Genomic DNA, 8,476 nt, shown 5'->3' with positions numbered 1-8,476 from the left:
ATTTCCATTAAAATTTTTTTTTACAATAAAGATTGAATTACATAAACACTGAGTTGATGTGCCTGCTTTGTGGGTATGGATTTTTTTTTTTTTTTTCAAAAAGTCACAAAAGAATGGGTGGACCAACAGCTGCGTTAAATGGGGGGAGATGGCCGTGATTGTCAAGCAGGGGTGACCAGGTTAACTTCGCTTATTGTCACAGAGATCATTTCAGTGGAATTTAGGGTTTAAAAAAATAGGTATTTGTCTGGAATCAAGAACAAACATTTTTACCCTTTAAATTATTGATGCTTACAGTTTCAATTTAAGAAATGTAACCTGAATTCAGTGTTACCCTGGTGAGATAGGCTTTTAAAAACAAGAGCAACAACAAAAAACCTTTATTATAAATGAATAATGTGTTTAGAAAATAATGGCTTCTTTGAGATATGATTCAAATACCATAAAAGTCACCATGAGTATTGGGCTTGCATAGCCATTTTGCATCAGTTCTCATAGAAGCAAAGCCCAGAAGACAACACATCTTGGTTAGCTGAGTTACTGGGGCCATTCTCTGTCTCTGCTAGGGGCCGGCTTCAGCCTGCCTCTCCCTAAGGGAGCTCTGGAGGGCAGACGGTCCCGCATGGGTGATCCCACTTTGAGACCAGGAGGATTTTTGTGCCACTTAGCAAAGCGTGTGAAGAGGAAGAGGTGGAAGGGAGGACGTGTAGTGTCTAGCTCACAGGGGCTCTGGCTTTAGCAAGGGCAGGTCTCTGGGGAAAAGGCAGCTATGAGTTCAGCACTCAAAGCAGGTAGGGGAAAAGTGTTCAGGTGGGGTGTCAGCAACATCCATGGCCACATAGCCCTACATTGCTCAGATCCACCTGCTTCTGAAAGGTCATTTCATTATGGCACACAGGAACACCACCCTTGAATCTTCTTTAATACGTTCCTGAGGTGAAACTTAGATAACAAAGTTATCCATGGTAAAGTACACAAGGCTGTGCCCTTTAGAACAGTTACATTGATGGGCAACCGCCACTTCTCTCTAGTTCTAGAACCTTTTCATCACTGAAGTAAAATGCCTTCCACATTAAGTAGTTTCTCTCCAATATTCCCTCCCCTCAGCCCCTTGCAGATACGGGTCTACATTCTGTCTCTATGGATTTTATCTATTCTGGATCTTTTATATAAATGGAATAAAACATGATGTGACCTTTTGTATCTGTCTTATCCTTCACTCCTTTTTATGGTGGAATAATGTTCCAGTGTGTTTATAACAAAGGTGGTTTGTCCATTCATACGCTGATGGACATTTGTGATGTCCATCTTTCAGCTACTGTGTATAATGCTGCTATGAACATGCTTATACATGCGCATGTATGCTCACTGGTGCTTCTATGAGCAGTTTTCAATTCTTTTGCTGTCAGAGACTGTTGAGGCTGCTGTAACAAAATACCATTGACTGTGTGGCTTGTTCAGTCGCTCAGTCATGTCTGACTTTGTGACCCCATGGACTGCAGCACGCCAGGCCTCCCTGTCCATCACCAACTCCCAGAGTTTACTCAAACTCCTGTCCATTGAGTTGGTGATGCCATCCAACCATCTCACCCTCTGTCATCCCCTTCTTCTCTTACCCTCAATCTTTCCGAGCATCAGGGTCTTTTCCAATGAGTCAGTTCTTTGCATCAGCTGGCCAAAGTACTGGAGTTTCAGCTTCAGCATCAGCCCTTCCAATGAATATTTAGGACTAATTTCCTTTAGGATGGACCGGTTGGATCTCCTTGCTGTCCAAGGGACTCTCAAGAGTCTTCTCCAACACCACAGTTCAAAAGCATCAGTTCTTCGGCACTCAGCTTTCTTTATGGTCCACCTCTCACATCCGTACATGACCAATGGAAAAACCATAGCCTTGACTAGATGGACCTTTGTTGGCAAAGTAATGTCTCTGATTTTTAATATCTAGGTTGTCATAACTGTCATGCTGTCTAGGTTGGTCATAACTGTTCTTCCAAGGAGTAAGTGTCTTTTAATTTCATGGCTGCAGTAAGTATGGAGCCCCCCCAAAATAAAGTCAGCCACTGTTTCCACTGTTTCTCCATCTATTTGCCATGAAGTGATGGGACCAGATGCCATGATCTTAGTTGTCTGAATGTTGAGTTTTAAGCCAACTTTTTCACTCTCCTCTTTCACTTTTATCAGGAGGCTCTTTACTTCCTCTTCACTTTCTGCCATAAGCGTGGTGTCATCTGCGTATCTGAGGTTATTGATATTTCTCCCGGCAATCTTGATTCCAGCTTATACTTCATCCAGTCGAGCATTTCTCATGATGTACACTGCGTAGAAGTTAAATAAGCAGGGTAACCACAATATACAGCCTTGATGTACTCCTTGTCCTATTTGGATCCAGTCTGTTGTTCCATGTCCAGTTCTAACTGTTGCTTCCTGACCTGCATACAGGTTTCTCAAGAGGCAGGTCAGGTGGTCTGGTATTCCCATCTCTTTCAGAATTTTCCACAGTTTATTGTGGTCCACACAGTCAAAGGCTTTGGCGTAGTCAATAAAGCAGAAATAGATGTTTTTCTAGAACTCTTGTTTTTTCCATGATCCAGCAGATGTTGGCAATTTGATCTCTGGTTCCTCTGCCTTTTCTAAAACCAGCTTGAACATCTGGAAGTTCACAGTTCACATATTGCTGAAGAGCCTGGCTTGGAGAATTTTGAGCATTACTTTACTAGTGTGTGAGATGAGTGCAATTGTGTAGTCGTTTGAGCATTCTTTAGCATTGCCTTTCTTTGGGATTGGAATGAAAACTGACCTTTTCCAGTCCTGTGGCCACTGCTGAGTTTTCCACATTTGCTTGCATATTGAGTGCAGCACTTTCACAGCATCATCTTTCAGGATTTGAAATAGTTCAGCTGGAATTCCATCACCTCCACTAGCTTTGTTCGTAGTGATGCTTTCTAAGGCCCACTTGACTTCACAGTCCAGAATGTCTGGCTGTAGGTTAGTGATCACACCATTGTGATTATCTGGGTCGTGAGGATCTTTTTTGTACAGTTCTGTGTATTCTTGCCACCTCTTCTTAATATCGTCTGCTTCTGTTAGGCCCATACAATTTCTGTCCTTTATTGAGCTCATCTTTGCATGAAACATTCCCTTGGTATCTCTAATTTTCTTGAAGAGATCTCTAGTCTTTCCCATTGTATTGTTTTCCTCTATTTCTTTGCACTGATCATTGAGGAAGGCTTTCTTCTCTCTCCTTGCTATTCTTTGGAACTCTGCATTCAGATGCTTATATCTTTCCTTTTCTCCTTTGCTCTTGGCTTCTCTTCTTTTCACAGCTATTTGTAAGGCCTCCTCAGACAGCCATTTTTCCTTTTTGCATTTCTTTTCCATGGGGATGGTGTTGCTCCCTGTCTCCTGTACAATGTCACAATCCTCTGTCCATAGTTCATCAGGCACTCTATCAGATCTAGGCCCTTAAATCTATTTCTCACTTCCACTGTATAATCATAAGGGATTTGATTTAGGTCATACCTGAATGGTCTAGTGGTTTTCCCTACTTTCTTCAATTTCAGTCTGAATTTGGCAATAAGGAGTTCATGGTCTGAGCCACAGTCAGCTCCTGGTCTTGTTTTTGTTGACTGTATAGAGCTTCTCCATCTTTGGCTGCAAAGAATATAATCAATCTGATTTTGGTGTTGACCATCTGGTGATGTCCATGTGTAGAGTCTTCTCTTGTGTTGTTGGAAGAGGGTGTTTGTTATGACCAGTGCATTTTCTTGGCAAAACTCTGTTAGCCTTTGCCCTGCTTCATTCCGTATTCCAAGGCCAAAGTTGCCTGTTACTCCAGGTGTTTCTTGACTTCCTACTTTTGCATTCCAGTCCCCTATAATGAAAAGGACATCTTTTTTGGGTGTTAGTTCTAAAAGGTCTTGTAGGTCTTCATAGAACCATTCAACTTCAGGTTCTTCAGCATTACTGGTTGGGGCATAGGCTTGGATTACCGTGATATTGAATGGTTTGCCTTGGAAACGAACAGAGATCATTCTGTCGTTTTTGAGATTGCATCGAAGTACTGCATTTCAAACTCTTTTGTTGACCATCATGGCTACTCCATTTCTTCTAAGGGATTCCTGCTCACAGTAGTAGATATAATGGTCATCTAAGTTAAATTCACCCATTCCAGTCCATTTTAGTTCGCTGATTCCTAGAATGTCAATGTTCACTCTTGCCATTTCCTGTTGACCACTTCCAATTTTCCTTGATTCATGGACCTTACATTCCAGGTTCCTATGCAATATTGCTCTTAAAGCGTCGGACCTTGCTTCTATCACCAGTCCCATCCACAACTGGGTGTTGATTTTGCTTTGGCTCCATCCCTTCATTCTTTCTGGAGTTATTTCTCCACTGATCTCCAGTAACGTATTGGGCACCTGCCGACCTGGGGAGTTCATCTTTCAGTGTTCTATCTTTTTGCCTTTTCATACTGTTCATGGGGTTCTCAAGGCAATAATACTGACGTGGCTTGCCATTCCCTTCTCCAGTGGACCACATTCCGTCAGAGCTCTCCACCATGACCTGCCCGTCTTGGGTCTGCTCTCTAGCAGCCATCAGACTGCCGACACTGCCTAAGGTGATCCCTGAGGAAAGGAAGCTCAGGATGTGAAAACAGGATGGTGGCCCCAGGTAGGTGAGGTGCACAGGAAAGGAGTGGGCCTGGACTCCTGCATCTTCCCATACACACAAAAGCACGAAATCCCTCCACTCAGGATATCTGGTTTTCTTTAACAACAGTCTTTTGATGTTCAGACTACCTGCCCTTTGTTACAGAGTTCTCTGTAACCTGTCTTCTCCCTTCATCTCCTGGGAGCAGTTCTCTCAGGGTTACTTGAGATGGTGTCTCCTGGGCTTGAAGTCCTAAAAATTCCCACCGAATAAAACATAACTCTCAACTTTTAGGTTGTGCGTCTTTTTAAAGTCGACAGGAATATTGTAATTTTGTTCTCAGTTTCGTTGTTTAAGGAACTTTCACACTGTCTCCATGGGTTTCCCACGTGGCACTAATGGTAACCTACCTGCCAACACAGGAGACATAAGAGACACGGGTTCAATCCCTGGATCAGCAAGATCCCCTGGAGGAGGGCATGGCAACTCACTCCAGTATTCTTGCCTGGAGAATCCCATGGACAGAGGAGCCTGGCAGGTTACAGTCCATGGGGTCGAAAAGAGTCAGATATGACTGAAGTGACTTAGCACGCACACTGTCTCCATAGAGGCTGTTCCCAGTCGACACTGCAGCTTCGATGGAGGACGGTTCTCATTTCTCCCCACCCGCTCCAGCCTTGGTTCTTTGTAGAGTGTTTGACAATGGCCATTCTGACCGGTGTGAGGTGATACCTCATTGTAGTTTTGATTTGGATTTCTCTAGTATTTAGTCCTTGAAAGGAAAGTTATGACCAACCTAGATAGCATATTCAAAAACAGAGACATTACTTTGCCAACAGAGGTCCGTCTAGTCAAGGCTATGGTTTTTCCAGTGGTCATGTATGGATGTGAGAGTTGGATGGTGAAGAAGGCTGAGTGCCAAAGAATTGATGCTTTTGAACTGTGGTGTTGGAGAAGACTCTTAAGAGTCCCTTGGAATGCAAGGAGATCCAACCAGTCCATCCTAAAGGAGTTCGGTCCTGGGTGTTCATTGGGAGGACTGATGCTGAAGCTGAAACTCCAATACTTTGGCCACCTCATGCAAAGAGTTGACTCATTGGAAAAGACCCTGATGCTGGGAGGGATTGGGGGCAGGAGGAGAAGGGGACGACAGAAGATGAGATGGCTGGATGCCATCACTGACTCGATGGACATGAGTTTGGGTAAACTCCGGGAGTTGGTGATGCACAGGGAGGCCTGGCGTGCTGCGGTTCATGGGGTTGCAAAGAGTCAGACATGACTGAGTGACTGAACTGACTGGCTGACTGAGTATTTAGCAAGACTGACATAACTTCTTGTGATTTTTTTAAAGGGTATGAGTGAAACGCCTTGCAATTGACTCTTGAACGTCTGCCCTGTGTTTTGATAAACACTAGAACATTCCTTGAAGGCGGATGTTGTTTAGTCGTAACCCCATGGGCCTTCTGCGTATTAAGTGTCCATCAGCACAGCTTTTGACGTTCACGTTGTTGTTATGGAAAACGGCCACAAGGCGGCAGCATTTTTCATGCCCCTTTTTTTCTTTTCCTTTCTGTGCAATTTCATTTTGATCTTATATTGGAATAGAGTTGATATCCAATGTTGTGTTTATATAAGGTGTACAGGAACTTAATTCAGCCATGCATAAATGCATATCTATTCTTTTCCAGGTTTTTCTTCCCATATACAGAAGATCCTAAAAAGTAGTGAGAAGCAAGAGTCAGAGAAGAGAATTAAAATGCAGCAGGAGGTGGTGGAGGTGTTGGAAACAAGTGGAAAATCCAAGAAATGTAATCCTGTAGAAGCAGGGCTCTACAAATTTAAAGCACAGAAACTGGGTTCTGGAATTCTTTACAGTGGGCACATTTTCCCTAAGAAACTGCCAGAGAAGCCACCCACTGTGCCTATTGGCTTTGATTTTGAAATAGAAGAATCAAACAGCGAGAAGCAAAGAGGGTATTGCAGGACAAACAGTTTAAATTTATGCAAAGCCTTGCGCTTATCGTATCTTGTTAGGTGTTGTGTGTGTTCCCGATAAGAAAGAAATTCCACTCACTGTCCCCAGGACTCCTGCCTTGGTTTGGAAGAAGCGAACCCAAACCAACCCAAGAGGACGAGGACGAGGAGTAGCCAGGAGTGATAAGAACCCAACAATGGCCCCAGATGGAGGAACTTTTAAGCCCAAATCTGGTGAGAACTGTGGAAATATGCCCTTTCTCTTTTGATTCAAAAAAGTCACTTGGAGAAGAAAGTAAAACAGCTGCAGAAAGGCGAGGGGCCCAGCTCTGGGCACTTCCTTCGCCTCATTTTACCACCATTGACCTGCAGGAGAAGAACATGAAGAACGCGGCTCAGGCTGAGCCTTCTGCGTGGAGCCTGGCAGAAGAGGCGCCTGAAGGCACAGACTTGGGTTCTCTCCGCTCCTCCAGGGTGACGGGGCAGCTCCCTTCAGGCTTGCGGGCCCGGAGCTCTCGGTGGTGCCCGCGCAGTCAAGGGCCGCTCACTGACGGAGTCTCTGGCTTCCACCCTCCTCCTCCGTTCTATATGTGAGTCAGAATATATAGTTGATTTGGTTTGTAATTTACTCACTTGAAGTGTAATTTTTACGGCTTTATCCTTCACTTTTTATATTTGTATTTAAAAATAAAGATACTTGATTTAGTTTACAGTTTATGTCTGATGCTCTTCTCTGGCAAGATGAATTTGGAGTTAAGAGCCCTTTGCTGTGAGGGGGAGCCTCGTTAACCACCCGACGAGGTGGAGACCTGCCTGTGTGTCCCTCACCGAGGCTGTCTGCCGCTTCGGGCGGGGCTGCTGTTCAGCACCGTCTTCCCTTGTTGGTGCTGACGATGAGGGAGCGCTGAGCTGGGCATGTTTTAAGTCCTCTTGTGACCTGGGCTGGGATCAATATGTTTGTTCTACTAAAAATTAACAAAGGCAGTTCCATACTCCTCTCCACAGTGATCCTCAGCGTCTACATCTCAACAGCACCGCGAGTGTTGTCTTTCCTCCGCGTCTTCTCCACTGTTTTCCTTTGTAGACTGAGGATGGCCTTTCAAACAGCTGCAGTGTTCTCTCACTGTGGTTTTGATTTGCACGTCTGTAACAATTCCTGGTTTGCAGCACGTCTTCATGGGCTTTGATTTTAACTAGTGTGTGTGGAAATGACTGTGGAAATTTTCTTCTTTACAGTCTGCCCAGTTGTTATTTATTTTCAGTTACTGAAATTTTTAAAGTGCCCGTATCATTTAGAACCCAGTAGTCCTGTGAATATGAAGTGTTTATAAGTGTGGCAGTGAAATGAGAAATAGTTTTTCCTCTTTTGCCTTTTGAGTCCTTCTCTACTTTAACTGTTCCCAATCTACAGCCTGCATTGATAATTGTTTCCTTCTTTTCAGAAGACTAGCCTATTATGTAAGCTCTATCCTGCACCTGTGTGTGTGTGTGTGTGTGTGTGTGTGTGTGTGAGTCGCTCAGTCGTGTCTGACTCTTTGTGATCCCATGGACTGTAGCTCATCAGGCTCCTCTGTCTATGAAATTCTCCAGGCAAGAATATTGGAGTGGGCTGCCATGTCCTTCTCCAGGGATATCCTGTGCCTATTGCCCTCTAACTCTGCATGAGCCACATTTCACATCTATTATCTTTTAATTTTATGCTAGTCACAACCTGATGCTTAACTTTACGGTACTCTCTCTGCAAATCTCCCCTTATAGTTTGTTTTTCTGTTTTTGCAATCACAAAAGAAAGCCACAGTGCAATCTACAAAAGACAATGGCCCCGACTCCTGGGGCTGCCTGCCAGACCCAA

The sequence above is a fragment of the Bos mutus genome, chromosome 5, assembly GCF_027580195.1.
Source record: "Bos mutus isolate GX-2022 chromosome 5, NWIPB_WYAK_1.1, whole genome shotgun sequence".
NCBI classification, from domain to species: Eukaryota; Metazoa; Chordata; class Mammalia; order Artiodactyla; family Bovidae; genus Bos; species Bos mutus.
Note: the sequence above shows the minus strand (reverse complement) of the source record.